This window comes from Trachypithecus francoisi, unplaced genomic scaffold (genome assembly GCF_009764315.1).
Source record: "Trachypithecus francoisi isolate TF-2019V2 unplaced genomic scaffold, Tfra_2.0 Lachesis_group3, whole genome shotgun sequence".
Lineage (NCBI taxonomy): Eukaryota > Metazoa > Chordata > Mammalia > Primates > Cercopithecidae > Trachypithecus > Trachypithecus francoisi.
This window is the reverse complement of record NW_022681468.1, coordinates 84,057,966-84,077,219: the sequence shown is the minus strand read 5'-3', so window position 1 is coordinate 84,077,219 and position 19,254 is coordinate 84,057,966. Positions and strand designations below refer to the sequence as shown.

The window sequence follows — 19,254 nt, the reverse complement described above, 5'->3', positions numbered from 1 at the left end:
ATAAAGACTTGATTTCCTGTCTGTTCAGTATAAACAAGATCTACTATAAAGGGCTATAGTGTAAAATATACAATAGTTATCAGTGGTCAATAATGTGGATTATTAAATCATACTGATGAGGCAAACTCCAAATCTGTTGAGATAGCAGATCAGCAGGACTTGTTTTCTGAGCGCTGGAACAAAGCAGAAGCTGATCAACACAGGATGTACCAAAGAGAGCGGCCAAAACCAGCTAAAACCAAGATGGAGATGAAAGTGACTTCTGATTGGCCCCACTGCTCATTATACACTAATTATAATAAATTTGCATGCTAAATGAAACTCCCACCACTACCATGACAGTTTACAAATGCCATGACAACCCCCAGAAGTTACCTCATACGGCTTAAAAGGGGAGGAACCCTCAGTTCAGACTCCTTTTCCAGGTAATTCATGAATTTATTTATTATTTAGCATATCATCAAAGAATAGCCATATATATATCTATCCAACAATCCACAAGGGCTGTCACTGCTGCTGCTATTACTCTGTCTATGGAGCAACCACTTTCCTGTACTCTGTAGCTCCAATAAACTTGCCTTCACTTTGCTCTGTCAGCCCACTCATGAATTCTTTCCTGTGCGAAGCCAGGAAACCTGTTGGGCTGGTTTTGGGGATCACCTACATCACTATCACTTACTATATCTCGGACAAATTGAATCTTTTCTTCCATGCTTTAGTTTCCCCGTGTATAAAATGAGTGTGATAATACTACTTAATTCATAGGATTAAATAACATTATTTACTTTATAAGATTAAAATAGCTTCCTCATAAGCAGACCCCGGAAAACACTGCCATCAGATTATTCTGCTAACAAATTTAAACCAAGGAAATGGAGCACAAACCCGAAAGACTCAGTGTGTTTCCATATTTGACCTCCAGAGGGCAATGTTTCATAGACTGGAAATGTCTCTACTAAGAAGAGTTCTGTCTTTCCTGAGAGGCTTTATCTGACAGCTCACTGAGGTGTACGTTCTGAGTAGGATCAGCACCAGAGGGGTTGTTGTCAAGAGAGCAGCTCTTACTAGTGGTCTCTAGGCCTTACCTAAACAGGAAACTCTTGAATCCTAGATTTTCCCCGTTATAAGGACTCACCATCCTCTGGCACATTCCTTCCAACTCAGGAGATCTTCTAGAATAGAGCTCTCAGCTTCCTCACTGCCTAGCTATGCTCTTAGTGGTCATTCTACTGCTTGGAATGTTCTTCACACTGCGTAAGTATAATAATATTGTTACCCTGCTCCCGTCTCCATACAAGGCACGTTGTTCCAATCGGAATCTAAATAGAGACTGTCTCATTACAGGTAGATCTGTTCTGGTCTCACTAACAGAGTGTTGATGTTGCAGGAGGAACCAGAGCCCAGTCGGTGACCCAGCTTGATGGCCACATCATTGTCTCTGAAAGAGACCCTCTGGAACTGAAGTGCAACTATTCCTATAGTGGAATTCCTTCTCTCTTCTGGTATGTCCAATACCCCAGCCAAAGCCTTGAGCTTCTCCTCAAGGACCTATCAGGGGCCACCCAGGTTAAAGGCATCAAAGGTTTTGAGGCTGAATTTAAGAAGAGCGAAACCTCCTTCTACCTGAGGAAGCCATCAGCCCATGTGAGCGATGCTGCTGAGTACTTCTGTGCTGCGAGTGACACAGTGCCTGGGACTACAGGAGGAGCTGAACACAAACTTCCTGAGACACTGAGGTCTTCAGCAACTCAAGGGCACAGCCTGACCTGTTTGTAGCAAGCTCTCTTTTGATGAAAGTGAGAAAGGTGGAAGAACAAAGCCATAAGGAGTGCTTGACTCCAGAGAAGATACAGAGACTTCAACCCATTCCTTCTTCTACTACTGGGTCACATCAGACAAGACCTACAAGAGACAGACTTGTATGACTATTCTCCTTCTGCTTGGAAATGCTGCATTGAAGAGGGTCAGGATTTTAAATTAGTGTGACCAGTACTGGACTCCTGATCTTTCTCCTTCTCACTGTCCACATGCTGCTTCCATTACCTTTTGTTATTCAATCGACAGCATCTCATTCTTTCAGAATCTCTGCCCAAAGCCTCAGAGTTATCTTTGACTCTTATTTTTTCTTTCACTATTCACGTCGAATCCATCAAGAAATTCAGTTGGCCTAACTAAAAGATTGACCTAAAGTTTGATCACTGCTATGTCTTTGGTCAAGCCACCCTCATCTCAATGAATTACTGTAATAGCCTTCTAAATGGTTTCCCTGCTCGTCCTCCTACAGAACATTCTTAATACAGCAACCAATGAGAGCTTTCAAATATAGATAGGTCACTCATCTGCTCAAATCATTGCAATAGCTCCCCATTTCTCTTAGAGTAACATCAAAGTACTTACAGTGGCCTGTAAGAATGCATGATCTATCTCTCCTTACATTTTAAAAACACCAACAGAAAAATAACGTTGGCAACCCCGTATTCTGTACCAGTAAAAATATCACAAAGAAATTATAGTAAAATAAAGACATTCTCAAATGGAAAACTGAGAGAATTCATTGTGAGCAGACCTGCTATAAAGAAGTCCTAAAGAAAGTTATTCAGGCTGAAGGGAAAGGATACCAGAGGAAAATCTGTAACTTCAAATACACAGGAAGTACAACAGAAATAGTAAACATGTGATAAGATACGAGAAACTAGTTTTCATTTCTCTTTTACAATCAGCTTTACTGAGTTATAGTTTATATACAAAAACTATACATATTTAATATATGCAATTTGATGAGTTTGGTCATATGCATACAACCATGAAACGATCATCACAATCAAGGCAATAGACATGTTTGTCACCTCTAAAAGTTTCCTTGTGACTCTTTGTTTTTGTTGTTATTGCTGCTGCTGTTGTTGTAAGAAAAATTAACATGAGATTTACCCACAATAAATTTCTCTGTGCACAAGCCTGTATTGTTAACTATGGGCACCATGTTGTATAGCAGACCTTTAGAGCTTATTTTTGCATAACTAAAACTTTAAAACCATTGAACAACAACTCCCAATTTCTCCCTCCCCTCAATCCCTGGAAACCATTATTTTATTCTCTGCTTCTATGAATTTGACTATTTTAGATACCTCAAATAAGTGTAATCATGCATTATTTGTCCATCTGTGACTGGGTTATTTCACCTAGCATAATGTCCTCCAAGTTCAATCGTGTTGTCATGAATGGCAGGATATTCTTCTTTTTCAAGGCTGAGTAATATTTAATTGTATGAATATACCACAATTTATTTATTTGTCATTTAACTTTCTTTTCCATATCTTGCATATTGTAATATCACACAAAGAAGAATAAAATTGAAAACCAAACACAAAAACTTACTCAAAATGAATTAAAGACTTAAGCATGATACCAGAAAGTGTGAAACTACTAGAAGAACATGTAGAGAAAAAGCTTCATAATCTTGGACTTGACAATGATTTCTTGAGTATGACACCAAAAACACAGACAACAAAAGCAAAAATAGACCCATGATATTACATCAAACTAAAAAGCTTCTGTACAGCAATGGAGCAATTTATGAAAAGGGAGAAATATTTGCAAACCATATATTGATAAGTGGCTAATATACAAAATATGTAAGGAACCCTAAAACTCGGTAACAACAACAACAAAAAATTTTTTAATGGGCAAAAGACTCAAAAAGACATTTCTCCCAAGAAGACAGACAAATAGCCATGAGGTATATGAAAAGATATTCAGTATCACTAATCATCAGGGAAATGCAAATCCAAACCACAATGAGATATCACCTCACAAATGTTAAGATGATCATTATTTTTTGAAAAGTTAAATATAGGTAAAGGCTGTGGCAAAACTGAAATCCTTGCACAGTATTGTTGGGAATGTAAAATGGTGCAGCTGCTATAGAAAACATTATGGAGGCTCCTCAAAAAATTTTAAATAGAACTACCATATAATCCAGCAACCCCACCTCTGGGTAATATATCCAAGAGAATTGAAATCAGGATCTCAAATAGATATCTGTATTTCCATGTTAATTTAAGCATTATTCACAATAATTTCTCTTCTTAATTTATTTAAAATGCATAGACTGTTGAAAGAAAATGTTATAAAATTCCCCGTTGGAGTTTTCAAAGTCTAAAGACACAAGGCATCTGACAACTATAACATGGAGGAATGAGGTTGAAATAACCTATATACAATTTCTATATTTTTCATGAAACAGTATAATAAATATAAATAGACTGTGAAAGATTAAGTAGTAAGCATAGTAATAGTAGGCAATCCTAATAGAAACCACTAAAAACATGATACAAAAAGAAATAGTCGGCCGGGCGCGGTGGCTCAAGCCTGTAATCCCAGCACTTTGGGAGGCCGAGACGGGCGGATCAGGAGGTCAGGAGATCGAGACCATCCTGGCTAACACGGTGAAACCCCGTCTCTACTAAAAAAATACAAAAAACTAGCCGGGCGAGGTGGCGGGCGCCTGTAGTCCCAGCTACTCGGGAGGCTGAGGCCAGAGAATGGCGTAAACCCGGGAGGCGGAGCTTGCAGTGAGCTGAGATCCGGCCACTGCACTCCAGCCTGGGCGACAGAGCGAGACTCCGTCTCAAAAAAAAAAAAAAAGAAAGAAATAGTCAAAAATCAAATAGACACATTATAATAGAATAATAAGAGACCAAAACAAAGGGCAGAAGTGGAAAATGAATACTGAAGTAATAGACTTCAATACAAACATATTAATAGTTACATGAAATGTAAACGGTTTAAACACAGATATTTAAAGACAGAAATCATCAGTATGGATTTTTTTTTTAAAAGAAGACCCATCTACATACAAACTCACTTTAAATACAATGACAAAGATTAAAAGTAAAAGAATGGAAAAAGATACCCACGAAAACACTACTCAAAAGAAATCTGGAAGAGCTATATTAACATCAGACAAATAGGACTTCAGAAAAAGAAATATTAAAGAAATCAAGTGAAATATTACACAATTATAAAAGGGTTGCTTCACTAAAAAAATGTTGAAAGTGCCTACCAACAGAGTTTCAAAATATTTGCAGCTAAAATTGTTAGAACTAAAAGAAAAATAGACAAAACCACTATTACACTTGGAGACGTAAACCCTTTGTGTTCAGTAAATAATAGAATAAGTATTACAGTTAGAGAATCAGCAAAGACGCAGCAGACCTGCTCAACACCATTATATTGACATTTATGGAACACTCCACTAAATAACAGAAAGCACATAAAGCCATGCTTAGAGGAAAATGTATACAGTAAACATTTACAGTAGAAAAAGAAAAAAGGTTCAAATCAATAATTTTATTTCCTCCTTGTGTGTGTCCCCAGTGATGATGTCCTACATAGAAAAAAAAAATAATCCTAGCAATCCAAGAAACTCTGTTTTTGAGTTCAGGCAAGCAAGAGTATTTTCTGCTGTTACTGCACCAGGTACCCAACTGGAAAATGATATGTCTCATATTTTATATTGCTCTCTTATGCTCAAAGATTAAAATGAGATTAATTCTATTTACATCACATGTCACAGTTCTGGAGGAGGTTATGAGCCTTCCTATTATAGTAATGATATCAGAAAGGGTATAAAGTAAGTTTAGTCCTTCATCTTTTAAAAAATACCAGTTATGAAGATTGTTTGCCATGAAATGAATTCTGTTAAACACATGATGAATTATATAGGACATTATAGGGTACCTTACAATACAATCTGTATATTTTCACACAAGGTGAGCTATCACTAATTATTAAATGGAATTATGCCACTATGTTTTTCCTTAGCTTTTCAAGGGATAAGCACAAGAATATTCAAGTTATTATGCAGTGGGTCAAGCCTAAGAACAAATGAGAAAGCTGATAGAATAAAGAAAGACTCAGGCTAAGTTCTAGACTAGCTGAGACTAACATATAATAAGTCCATAAGTGCAGAATGAACTGGATGTGAGGAGTGTATAACTCTTCTCAATTTCAACGTGCCCACCTTTTGCTTTATTTTTCGCTGAATGCATCTCGATATAACAATGTAACAACACACTGACATCTCATTTAACTGTCAGAAGCATTATAGGACTCAACAGAGGGAACAATCCACTTTTCTGTGTCCTATTTGATCTTTGAGAGTATAAAAATCTGATTTTTTTCTGTGGGCAGGTATAGAGGGAGTATATGATAATTTTGTGTACTTTCTGCTCCATTTTTCTGTAAACCTAAAACTCCTCTAAAATAGTCTATTGAACTGTCAAAAATCAATTTTAATGTAGAAGCTAAAAAGAAAAAGGAAAAATCAATCCAATGAGCTCAATCTCATAGAAAATATTTACTACAACCAGCTTGGATTATTTCCTACTTTCCTGCCTTGCCTACTCTCTTCAATTTTTTGCGTTGGTGCTTCTTTGGTTGTGTTTTTATTATGCAGCATGCATTATGTAAAATTTTGCATATGTTACATAATTTAATTATACTTACATGAAAGTAGAAATAACTTCTGTTACGAAAAGCAATATAATAAGTAATTTAAGAGAATAAGTTTATGGGTTGGATAGGGTGTGTAGAACTCTCAACTCTGTCGTTATTTGAATTATAGTAGAAAAGTTAATAAATTTCTTAAATTTCAATTTTATCATCTTCTTACAGGAGATCATCATGATCATCCTGTTGGAAGTTGTTCCAATTATCAAATAAGAAAATATCTTTCAAGAGCTTAGCTCATATTCTAGCACAATGTAAACATTTAATAAATTATTATAGGTAAAGAAATGGAGGCCCAGAAAACATAACTAATTCTGCTCGTAATCAGAAATCTAGTACATTATAGAAAGAACACTGAGTTTTGAAATCCTAGCTATAAAATTTAAGCCAAGTATCTTCAACTTGCGATATCACTAATCTATCCTCTTGAATACATTTATCGGGAGTAAAAGGTGAGCAGAATAGAGAAAAGTAGAGGGAAAGAGAGAAACCAAGGGAAGCACTTTGAAACCACCAAACACATATTATCTCTTCAGGTATTCAATCACACAGATAGGCATACTCCTTGATGGCCATTTGTACCAGGGCTGCAGGACTTGATAAAAGAGAACCTAGAAAAACCTTCTGTAATCTTCAATTGATTTGTTGCCCTACATCTGGTCCACATCTCTCTACAAGGTTATAAATGTCATGTTCTTTTCAACTGTTTCCCCTCGTGTTAATGAAATGGAAAATCCTTTCTCTTCTGTCCTGACACGGTCCTGATTATTAACTGGCATCAAATATTTTTCCTTCTATTGTTATACAAACTGTGTGGAAAGTATTCTCTTTATTCTCAAGACTATGATTTAATCCAATTAGTAAGAGGGAAGATCAGGATAGTTAGCTTGACTTTTCCATTATTCAGTAGACGGGCATTTATATAAATGAAGTGGGAGACTGGCAGTTTACTCCTATACTGTGCGAGCTTCCTTTCATTAAGACCTCAGTGTCTTACAGCTTCTCATGACTCTTCTCTCTCCCACTGTCACCTTCTATAGCAGCAGGCTCTTTCCTGGCAGATCTTAATGTGGGAACTAAAAAAGGATTGATGTGTACCACATATTACCACAGACAGATTGATAGGGCCAAGCTAGAAAGAATTATGTAGAAAAACACGGTGATAGAAGCAAAAGGCAGAATGGGATGTACAATTGAGCCAGAAAATTCAAGGCAAGAAAAGATAACAGAGATTGAATGTCCATAAATGTCCTTATTTCTGTGCTAGGGCTCTGTGACTGCAGGTACAACAGAGAACACATGAAATCCTAAAGAAAGAGTGTATGTACTGGGCGTTGGAGAGCTGTGAGTGCCATCAGAACTTCCTGAGTTTCTTCTAAATGTCCTTTCTTCAGTAGGTAAATTTCTGAAGCACCTGTGGGTTGAATGAAGAATTACCTAAAGGGCTAAATCTTTCTCTTCTTACCTTTTCTCTAGTCAGTGCCAGACTTTAGGGTACGTGTCCTCTGGGATCACAGACCTCACTGAAAACAAGTCCCAGTATCCTAGTATGGCTTCCATTCTAGTGGGAATGGCGAGCCAGGCCCCCACTATGCTCCTGTCCTGGGGATGAATGCTCACTGAGGCTCTGCAGTACCTCTATGCCATGGCTCTCCTTTAGTCCTGGAAACAGCATTCAGACCCCACAGTCTCTCATAGCAGTCACTCGGGATCTTACAGCCTGCTCAGCAACAAACAAAAACATAGTGTGGGGCTCATAGCATCCCTTCCAAAGACTAGGTTTTCTGATTCCAGGTACAAGATTCTTGTGACAAATGACAAAAACGATTTGTCAATTCTTCCTAATAGAAGGTCCAGCAATCCTAACCTCCCAGTGTGAACCAGAGAGATGCTGTTGTATATCACTATGCTCTGAAAGGCATGAGAGTGACAAATGAGGCTGCTACCGTGTGATAGCCCCATGACAAAAATAAAAAGGATGGCAGCCTTGGAAGCCAGCTGAAGAAAACATACCTAAAACACACTAGCAAGAACAGAATGCTTACTCTTTCTTTTTGATAAGAAAGCCCATCTTTCATATGCTTCCTTAGTCTAGAGGCCAGGTAACAATAATAATGATGATAATGGCATTAAAATACATCATTTAATATCATTTTCATTAGTAATAAATAAAAAACAAGATCAATTAAGTAAGCATGAAATTCAAGTAATTAGAAGAAAAAATAAATCTAAGGAAATCATGAAAATGGTATAGATAAATGTATAAGCATAATTAAATGAGGAGAAAAAAGTAGAACTGGATACTTTTTAAAAAATTGAATCATGAGAAAATTAGATTGACTCTTCTTTTATTGAAGTAATTATTCAGAAGAGAGGACCTATGTAATAGGTATTATACAGGTGTATAGACACATTTATATTTACGTTATACAGTTTTCTATCATTTTGTCATCTTAATTTATGTTTTAGTTCTCCATGTGTTTCTCCTTCCTTCACCTCTTTTCAAGCAGATGATGTCTCTATGCTTCAACATGTAAGTGATGGTGCCTGGGAAGACAGAAAGCTGTGTTTGCCTATAGAGTCTTCTGGCTTGCTTTGAAAAATCTAATTTCATTCAGGAATAATAGGGTTTATGGAAGTGGAAGAGGTGGAAGGAGGTTTTTGGTGATAAATAGAAGAGAGAATGGCTTTTCCAGAAGAGAAGAAAGGGGTCTGTGGGTCCTGGGCAGCAGGGAACAGGTCGTTGTTTCTTGACAACTCTCTGAGAATTAATAAGACCCAAGAATGGGATGGCTATTTGATAATGAGAAAGAGTTCTCAGGCTTGCAAAAGATTTTGGGGACTCCATAAACCTGAAAAACAGAAACCTTTCACTTGGAATACACACTAACATGAATAGTTTATAACACATTGGATAAGAAGGCTGTGTTTGTGATTCCACTCACAGACTGTAGTGACACCATTTATAGTTAAAGTGGCTTGTGAGAATGATTACTGGGCAAAGAACAGAACTTGTCTTGGTTGTCTTTATAATCACACACACAGGTCTCATTAGATCTTTGAAGCATTAGATCTCAACCGTTCTTAAGTTTGGATATTGGGCCAGGACAGATGAAGAAGACCTGGAAATCCCTCAGCTCAGCTCTTGTGACTTCACATTGGAAGTGAGCACAGAGGAAAAGGCTAAGGGATAGGGCAAACAGTCATGCTCATTGTGGATTACTCAGAGTTCCCTGTGAGAAAGGCATAAAAAGGATGCAAATTCTGTAGTAATCCTGAACTCACAATCGTATGCAGTTCTGCCCATCAATAGGGAGCAGAGTTGTTGATCTCTGCATGCCAAAGAGGGAAGGAAGATCAAAGCTTATTTTCACACTTTAACAGGTACAAGCAAAATTCTGAGAAGGACTGCCAATATCCTATTCATAATGAATCTAAATTGGAGTGAAAAGGAAGAAGTAAGAGCTCTCCTTACTAATAACGAGACAGAACTTCCTCCACCTTTCAGTCTCCCAGCCTGAGGCTCAATCACCTACCTCTGTGTGCTGTGTTCTTTTGGCACCTGCAGCCTGTCCCCAGTGGTGCTGCTGGGCTTATGGCTCCCAGTGTCAAGGCAGTGAACTTATTCTCAACAGGTGTACAGGGAAAGGCAAACTCAGTGAATCAAATATTTTTAATATTCTGAAAAAATGATCTGGTAATACAAACATATAACATTTAATAAATGTTATTTATAAATTATATGAACCATTATCAACTTCTCTTCCTCTGCCTTAGCCATGTCAGTAACTCAGTTATTCTCTCTCATTTCTTGGCATTACATGGTACTCAAGATTATTCAAGTATATACATAGGCCTATAATAGTTGCTTTTCTGTTTCCATCCCCTAAATGTTGGTTATAGTATCTTATAATGGGACCTACAATATAAGCACTCCTCACTTACACATACATTTGTGCTTAAATCTCAGTAATCTCCTACTAGTGCATGCAGTGCTGATCTCTTTAATTTATGGTTATTTTTTTCCAGTTTCTTCCATTTCAACAATGTGCACATTTTGTTCTTTGTGCCACCTCACAATTTTTCTTTGCTGACTCTTTGTTTCCTTGAGAGGATCAGGCAAGAGGAAACTGACTTCTCTCATCTATTCATACCTACTCTGTGATCTTAGATAGGCTTCCTCCTCTATCATATGAAGACAATTTTATCTACTCTACCTCTTAACAGGATTATTCTGAATTATCTTCCAAAATGAAGATTTCTTTGCATCAAATAATATAGAACTAGGAAAGAATTATATATATGATGAGCCTCATTGTATGGGTGAAGTAAAATGTAGACTATTTCTGAAATGGATTGTATATTAAATTGCAATCTGGTTAGAGGTTTAAATCACTAAAGAGGTAGTTATTCATATAAAACCGACTTATAGTTGCTTTGATAAATTAATCAGGAACACAGATCAGTTAATTAATTTATAGCACTTGTTAACATCCAAAGAAATTAAACCTTTCGTCTCAGAATTAAGCTCTAACCATTTACACTATAGTCATTTTAAGAATGTTAGGATTATGGGCTGGGCACGGTGGCTCATGCCTGTAATCCAGCACTTTGGGAGGCGGAGGCAGGTGGATCACCTGAGGTCAGGAGTTCGAGACTAGCCTGGCCAACATGGTGAAACCCTGTCTCTACTAAAAAGTACAAAAAATTAGCAAGGCATGGCGGCGGGCACCTGTAACCCCAGCTACTCAGGAGGCTGAGGCAGGAGAATCACTTGAACCTGGGAGGCGGAGGTAGTAGTGAGCCGAGATCGTGTCACTGCACTATGCTCCAGCCTGGGCGACAGAGCAGGACCCCATCTCAAAAAAAAAAAAAAAAAAAAAAAGAATTCAGGATTATGTAAAGCTACTAATTAACTAAAATAAGAAGTCTTTTCCTTGGAAGAAAAGATGTAACAATCAGCTTTGGATAAAATTGGGTAGAACAGATTTCCCTACAAAGGTTGAAGGGATAAAAACACAAGGTATCCCCAGCATCTACATTAAAGACTTAACTTAAAAGAAGTAAAAATATCTCAGTAGTTGAGTTGAGGAAGTGGGTCTAGGATATGAATATCCACAGCTGCTGACAAGGGAAATATATGTTAAAACATTCATAAAATTCAAAGTAATTAAAATGGGCAAGTATACATGCCCACTTAGATTAGACGTTAATTCTTAATAATTAACATAATGATCTGTGGCTGTTTGTGGGCCACTTCTACATCTCAAACTTTGATGTGGATCACCTGGGGATCTTGTTAAAGTACAGATTATGATTCAGTAGGGCCTGAAATTCTGCATTTCTAACAAGCTCCAGGTCCTGTTGAAGCTGCTATTCTGCTGAGCAAGGTTTACACTATCTGAGAGGCAGTATTCTACAGGAGCTAAGTGGGTCCACTCTTTAGCCACACTGCCTAGATTAGAAGCCTGGCTCTGGGCTGGGCACAGTGGCTCACGCCTGTAATCCCAGCACTTTGGGAGGCTGAGGCAGGCGAATCACGAGGTCAGGAGATTGAGATCATCCCGGCTAAAACGGTGAAACCCCGTCTCTACTAAAAATACAAAAACTTAGCCGGGGATGTTGGCGGGTGCCTGTAGTCCCAGCTACTTGCAACGCTGAGGCAGGAGAATGGCATGAATCCGGGAGGCAGAGCTTGCAGTGAGCAGAGCTCCAGCCAAGACAACAAAGCGAGATGCCGTCTCAAAACAACAACAACAACAACAACAACAACAAAGCCTGGCTCTGCCCACTTACTAGCTGTATGATTATGGGAAGATTAATGAACTTCTCTGTGTCTCAGTTTCTTCATCTGAGAAATGGAAATAATGTTAACTTCCTCCTAGTGTTGTTGTGAAGAATAAATGTGTTGATTTATATGAAATGTTCAGAAAAGTCAATAGCATTGTTAATTGTATATATTGTTTGGCAAGCTTGTCATATAAAAAAATCCATGTGTTTTTGACTGTCTACTAAATACCTATGTGTTTTTGATAGGTATCTAATTGGCTACTTGTGTATTAGTTGGTTAAAAAGGGACAAGGTGACTAATTATTGAGTTTTACATAATTGTTACACTTCTTCACATAACCCTTGTCACAGAACAATATAGTCATATATTCTGGGCACTTTTCACTTAGGATGAGTGTGGCTGATGAGGCTGATATATTCTTGGATTTTTCTAGATGATGATTCATCTAGGCTGGGCCTTTCATTAGGGCCTGTTGAGAAAGAATTGAAGTGGTAAAGTTGAGCTTCAGGGAATCGTCTAAATAGATTGGTTGAAACACAGTCTGATTTATATACATAATCTCCATACAGCCTCAAGACATCGTTGTGGCATAAGTAATAAGCTTCATTCAGTTCATTAGAAAACTGTTACAGCAGTGGGTTAAGTAAATTGTTTGATGTGACCTAGCCAGTAAATGGCAATGATGGAGTATTAATATAAGTATGTCTGAATTCGGTATCAAGTCATTTAGGCAGGATTTATCACTCCTCCACCAAAAGTGTTAAGTGTTAAAAATATTTCTGAAAGTTTTATCTCATATCCAAAATTTTTTATATTCATTATTCTATTTGTTCTGGTGATCCCGAGCTCCCTTGAGGACATTGGTGGCACTAAGGAGAGGCTTACACAGAACTGGTGCCTTGAACTCAGTTTCCCCTCACCACCCTTATCACACTGGAGGCTACCCAGAGTGGACTCAGAGTGGAAGGAGAACTGTCCATGTGGACCACAGGCTGCTACCATGGAATGATTCTGGAGGACTTGATAGTGTGACTAGAGGTTCTATTTTAAGCTCTGAGAAATGTGGAAAATCTAGGGAGGTCAACAGTTGACCCTGGCCCTTTCCTCTCTGGTGCAACCTCCAAAGGACTATTCTATTTCTCTCGTTTGTTATTGAGCTCTACTTCATGTGTAAAGGCAAGTTGGATAGTTTCCAAATCTTTGTTGGGTTGCTCCTCTAAACCTTGGATAAAGTCCTTCTCCGTGGCCCCATTGTTAGCAGTTATTACATGTCCAATGTTTGCCTGTAATGTTGCTACAGGTCTTTTTTGACACATGAATTCTGAAAATTTTTTTTTGACAGCAGCTCTTTTGGATAGTAAGGACCTGGAAGGCAGAGACCATATCTTGTCACATTTATATCCCCCGAATCTAGTACACGGCCCGAAACTGTGTTTATTAAGTGAAGAATGAGTTGGAAAATTAGATTCTGGAGAAATGGCTTGCTTAGAATATTTTAGTCAGGAATGAGCTTCGTACTATTTTGCCTCTACTCCTACGGAACCACATTTTTTCTAATTATATACCAAGAGGGATAGTTGTACAGTTTGAGCAGGAGTGTTTTTATTTTCCTTGTAATATACTGATAAAAAACTTTTTAAAATAATGGGCACATTTGAGATAGAATATTTTCTTCTTAATATATTGATAAACTTTTTTTATAATGGGCACATTTGGGATAGAAGTATATTCTATCCCAAATACACTCATGAAACAAGCAAGCATTTCTTCTGCTTGTTTGCTTGCAAGCAAACGAGCGAAACATTTCTTTAGTAATTGACCAAAGATGATAGTGATTCCATTTCAACTTAGAATATGAAGAGCTAAATAGTGTGACTTAATTTTGTCATATATTATGAATAACAGAGCTCATGAGAAAATAAGCTGTATTTTCATATATTTGATGGAGCAGAATATGGCAGGGAAAGAGCAAAATCTCTTTCATCTGGATATTCATCATTTCACATCAAATCTTCATTAAACTTGGGTGCAAGAGCTATTAGGAAAGCACTTGGGAGTTTTCTTTGAGACTTTGTGGTGTGGCCTCTGATGAACTGTTAATTCGGAGACTTCCATAAATGTAAATAAACTGGCCATAGGACAGTCCTCAAATCCAAAAGATGAAAGAGTGCAACCAAATCTGGCTCATTTGCAATTGCAGTGATGCCTTGTGGAAATAAAATTAATATCTGGAGTACAATGACTTTAAAACAAGATCTTAGATCACTCTAAATAGCTGTTAATCAGAAAAAAAAAAGTTTGCAGTTGCTGGATATTTTAGATCTTCACTTCTGGATTCCAATTATTTAAGAGACCACAGAGCCTTTGTCACCAGGGCAGAGCCATTTGCTCTGATAAAGGGGAACAAGATCTTTTTTTTTTTTTCAGTCTTTCATATGATTTTATTTTCTTCCTTCAACCATAATAATATGATATCCAAATTTTGTCTTAACCAGCGGGTCTGTAAACACAGGGTTATCCATCCCACTTACAGGCAAGGCAAATGCTGCTTCTTGAAATGATCCCACCATGGACCCTCTGGTCATCCAACCCAATTTGCCTCCTTGCCTGACTTTATCTTCACTATACTGTGAGGCCACTTCATCGACTCTCATCCCAGACTTTCACTTTTCCATGGCTTCCATGATTTTGCCATGTTTTTCACATAGAATGTGTCTGACCTTTACTGCATTGCCACCACCTTTGGGACCCTGAGCCTTCTTGTCAGCACTGTCACTCCCAGAGGCTGCTCCCCCTTTCCCCGCTTTTCCAGAACCACTTTTTCCTTTGGGCGGCATCTTGGAAGCTTGTTGTTGAACTCTGAACTGGGGAACAAGATCTTACAAAGAACACTGTTGATGTGAACAACTAGTTTACTGAAGTCATGTCCTTCAACACAAAAAGAAAGAAGAAAAAGAGAGATGGGACAAGCAAGTTGTTATCATCTTTGATTTCTCCTACATCTTCACTAAATCTTTTTATAAACATTTTAGAGTGGTCAGGAATGGTGGCTTACGCCTGTAATCCCAGCATTTTGGGAGGCTGAGGAGGGAGAATTGCTTGAGCCCATGAGTTCAAGACCAACTTGGGCAACACAGTAAGACCCCATCTCTATGAAAAAAAAAGACAAATTTTAAAAGAGGTTTTAGAATCACATAAATATACTTTCTTTCCCACAAATCAGTTAATCTCACCGTGCTCCTTAAGCTCACTCTCACATACTGTATTTCCAAGAGTACTGTAGTAGGTTATAATATTATTTGATGACAACTATTTATCTCCCACCCTTGCCATGATTTAGTCAGGATGTACTTCCCCCCACATTGTTGACTTTGGACTTGGCCATATGACTAGCTTTGACCAATGAAATGTGAGGGGATAGGAAGTATGCCACATCAAAGAAGAAATGAAATGTATTCATGTATTTTGGCTCCTTCTATTTCTGCTCTGCATGTATCATATAATAGTCATTCTTTCAGCTTCTAACTCCTAATGACAAGCAGACTCAGTTCTGCATAGTTTAGAATGAAAAGATGACTCATAGAACAGACCTGCTGTCTACTTGCAACAGGAAGCACAGCCTCAGAGCCTCAGAAATGCAGCTGACACGCAATTAATATACCATAGGCAACAAATTTGTTGTTGTGAGGACTGACATTTTGAGATAGTTTCCATTGAGCCTTATCAGTCAGAATTGACTCATATATAAGTCATATCAATTCTATCTTTTAAAGATTTCTCATATTCAGTCACTCCTTTTCAATCTCCTTGTTACTATCGTGATCCAGGTTCTCATTATTTCTCACCTGGCTAATTGGAATAACTTTTTAGTATATCCTCTACCACTTAGTTCATGTCTCTCCAATCTATTACCAACTCTGGAGTTGTCCTGCTAAAACACATCTGTGATTAGATCACTAAGCTATTTCAGGACCTTCCACAGCTCTTCATTACCCAAAAATAAAACTCCAGGTTTATTTGGCCATCTACACCACTACTCCCAGTAACTGTTTATCCTCATTCCTATCATTACCTCCATGATCTCTGAACTTCAGCCCATCAGATGACCTCACTCTAACACCTCCTTCTTTTATATGTTTTTTTTATAACATATAAAATAACTTGGCAAAATTCTACGCAATCATGAAGGCCCAGTAAACATGATATCTTAAAAAAAAGAGATTTTTCCAAGTTATCTGTTAATAAATTACAGCTATTCCCACCCCGTCTTTTAGTATTTTATAGTTTTGCAATAGCACAAACCCACCATACTATGAATATTTTTTGGTTCTTTTTTCCTCTCTAGCTCAGGTTCCTCAAAGATAGAAACTTTTTCCTGTTCATCTCTTCAATCTGAGCTGTTATTAACAATCCATGCCATGGAAGAAGCACTCAGAAAATGGGCCTACAGCTTGGCCCTAGTGCACTTTGACAAGGGCCCTTATTAAATGAGAGCTGGTTTATGCTTAGGTGTGCTGGAAACATTTTACTGTAGGGACACTTCAGGTGCCTCTAGTTCATTATATCCTTTACGCCAATTCATGACTATATTTCCTTTTCTTATACCCGGCAGTTCTTACTTAGGATAGAACCCCAGGAGAAAGATATGACTCTAGCCATGCTGTTTTGGATTCCATCCTTTTAGTAAACTGTGGCAGAATTTTTCTTCTGACTGAAAGTGTAAGGAGATTCAAGCACTAAAAAAGATCATTTCATATTCCCAATCAGTATAATGACAATGATAGTTAATCCCAGTGTCAAGGAAATTTTCTTCTCATTCCCATCTTGAAGTTAAATCATTATTCTGCTTTTCAGAGAAATGCATATTATATCTAAAGGGCTTGGGTTATGGGATTCCTCAAAGAAGCAGTCAATAGCTCGTTATCCTTGAGCAGCTCATTTCTTGTTCCCATGAGCCCCACAGGCTGACCCCCTCTATTTTAAGCCCCTCGAGGAATCTGAATTCCCACATACCCACTTACAGGTAAAATTTTTAAAAAGAAAATGCATGTGCATTGTATTTTCCCATTTAAGATATTAACAAATAGTCATATGGCCAATCTGACTATCTTTACTAGTGAGTCTATGCAGTGGCTGAAACAATCCTCTCAGTACGCAAGATTTTGTGATATTTGAATACACACTACACCCACACCACAACGTCTATATCCTTACATCACTATACCAATGCACAGACACTTTACATATTAATTCATGATTGTGTGTTCACATCTTTCTGTCTAGTAACTGCTGGGGTTACAAGAGTGAAAAAAGAAGCACAACCTTTTGCATAAGGAACTTGTAGATGAGCCCAACAGGTGCAATTACTGGATAGTGTGATGAGGGCTTTGATGGGCATGAACTGGGGATCTAATAACAGAGTAATGCAGTAGAATATCAAAAATGTATTCTAAATTAAATAATCTACAACAGAATTGTTCATTTTTAATTTAGTAAAAATAAGTTTATGATACTGTACTTACTCGTGCTGTATGGTCCTGTAAATGTAGAATCATTTCACACCAGATATGCCCTCCACTATAGTTACAGTTACTCAGATACTACATGGTTCAACATGCTTGTTGAGGATATCAGAAATGATAAGATGATACTTTCATTATCTTCTATTATTCTTTTATTCTGGCTTTTAAATGATCAATGCTTAAAAGGATGTATTTTCCATTTTTTTAATAAGGTCACAATACTCTTTGTGTAACTGGACCCAGGTCCAGCTGCTCGCCACTTGAAAGCCAAACACGAGAGGCGAGGGTAGATGGGAAAAGCAGGTTTAATATGAGAGCCAGCAAACTGAGAAGATGGCAAGCTAGCATTCTAAAGTACCATTTTACATTTTTAAATTCACCATGGGGTTTTAAAAATGAAACGCAGGATGGGAGACATGCAGGAATGGTGCAGGGTGCAGGATTTGTGTGTCTGATTCTAAAGGCTATCTTAGGTAATCGCCCCTCTGGGGGTCTGGTGGGTGTTATCTTGACTTTGGCCTGGTGGTGGACAAATTGTTCACAAGTCCCTCTAAGCTTGATGATATCTCAATGGGGACTGTTCCTGGTTTGTTTCAAGGTTCGACTCTGGGATTTCTTAAGCAAGAGAATAATCAGACAAGCATGCATTGCTGGAAAGGAGTATCCAGAGGGGAAGAAATGAAGGGATGAGAGGGGAGGGAAGGGAAAGAAGAAAAAGAAAGTGGGTGAGGTCTCCTGTTACATTTAATCTTGATATTTATGCATACTAAATGCAATTGGGAGAAACAGAACATTATTGGAAATAAATCACTTTTCTATCTCTCCACAGGAGGGTAGTATTTCAAAAGGCAACATACATTTTGAGTTGGAGGAAGGGGCGAGTGGAGAGTGAATGATTCCATTGGCTGCCACACTGAGGCTCCTGCCTTTCTACAGAACTCAAAGTGGGTGGCAGCAAGCACTCTTCTAGCCCAGAGAAGCCTGTTCCAGGACGGGCTCTTTCAGGAGCAGCTAAAGTCAAGGGCCATGACCACCATGTGATAGAAAGACAAGATGGTCCTGAAATTCTCCGTGTCCATTCTTTGGATTCAGTTGGCATGTGAGTTGAAAAGGTTCCCAGGCCGGGCGTGGTGGCTCAAGCCTGTAATCCCAGCACTTTGGGAGGCCGAGACGGGCGGATCACGAGGTCAGGAGATCGAGACCATCCTGGCTAACAAGGTGAAACCCCGTCTCTACTAAAAATACAAAAACTAGCCGGGCGAAGTGGCGGGCGCCTGTAGTCCCAGCTACTCGGGAGGCTGAGGCAGGAGAATGGCGTAAACCCGGGAGGCGGAGCTTGCAGTGAGCTGAGATCTGGCCACTGCACTCCAGTCCGGGCGACAGAGCGAGACTCCGCCTCAAAAAAAAAAAAAAAAAAAAAAAAAAAAAAAA

At 38.3% G+C, this 19,254-nt stretch overlaps 1 long non-coding RNA gene, 1 pseudogene and 3 gene segments (V, D, J or C); 3 read left to right on the top strand and 2 right to left on the bottom strand.

Annotated features, from left to right (window-relative positions):
- Nucleotides 1-19,254, top strand: part of LOC117070008 — a 677,437-nt gene that overhangs the window by 240,685 nt on the left and 417,498 nt on the right.
- The window catches only part of LOC117070016, a 705,780-nt gene that overhangs the window by 297,954 nt on the left and 388,572 nt on the right, over nt 1-19,254 (top strand).
- The window catches only part of LOC117070040, a 405,055-nt gene that overhangs the window by 26,475 nt on the left and 359,326 nt on the right, over nt 1-19,254 (bottom strand). The gene's annotated exons all lie outside the window — the stretch shown is intronic.
- Nucleotides 1-19,254, top strand: part of LOC117070011 — a 387,464-nt gene that overhangs the window by 35,841 nt on the left and 332,369 nt on the right.
- LOC117070027 lies at nt 14,713-15,164 on the bottom strand (annotated as a pseudogene).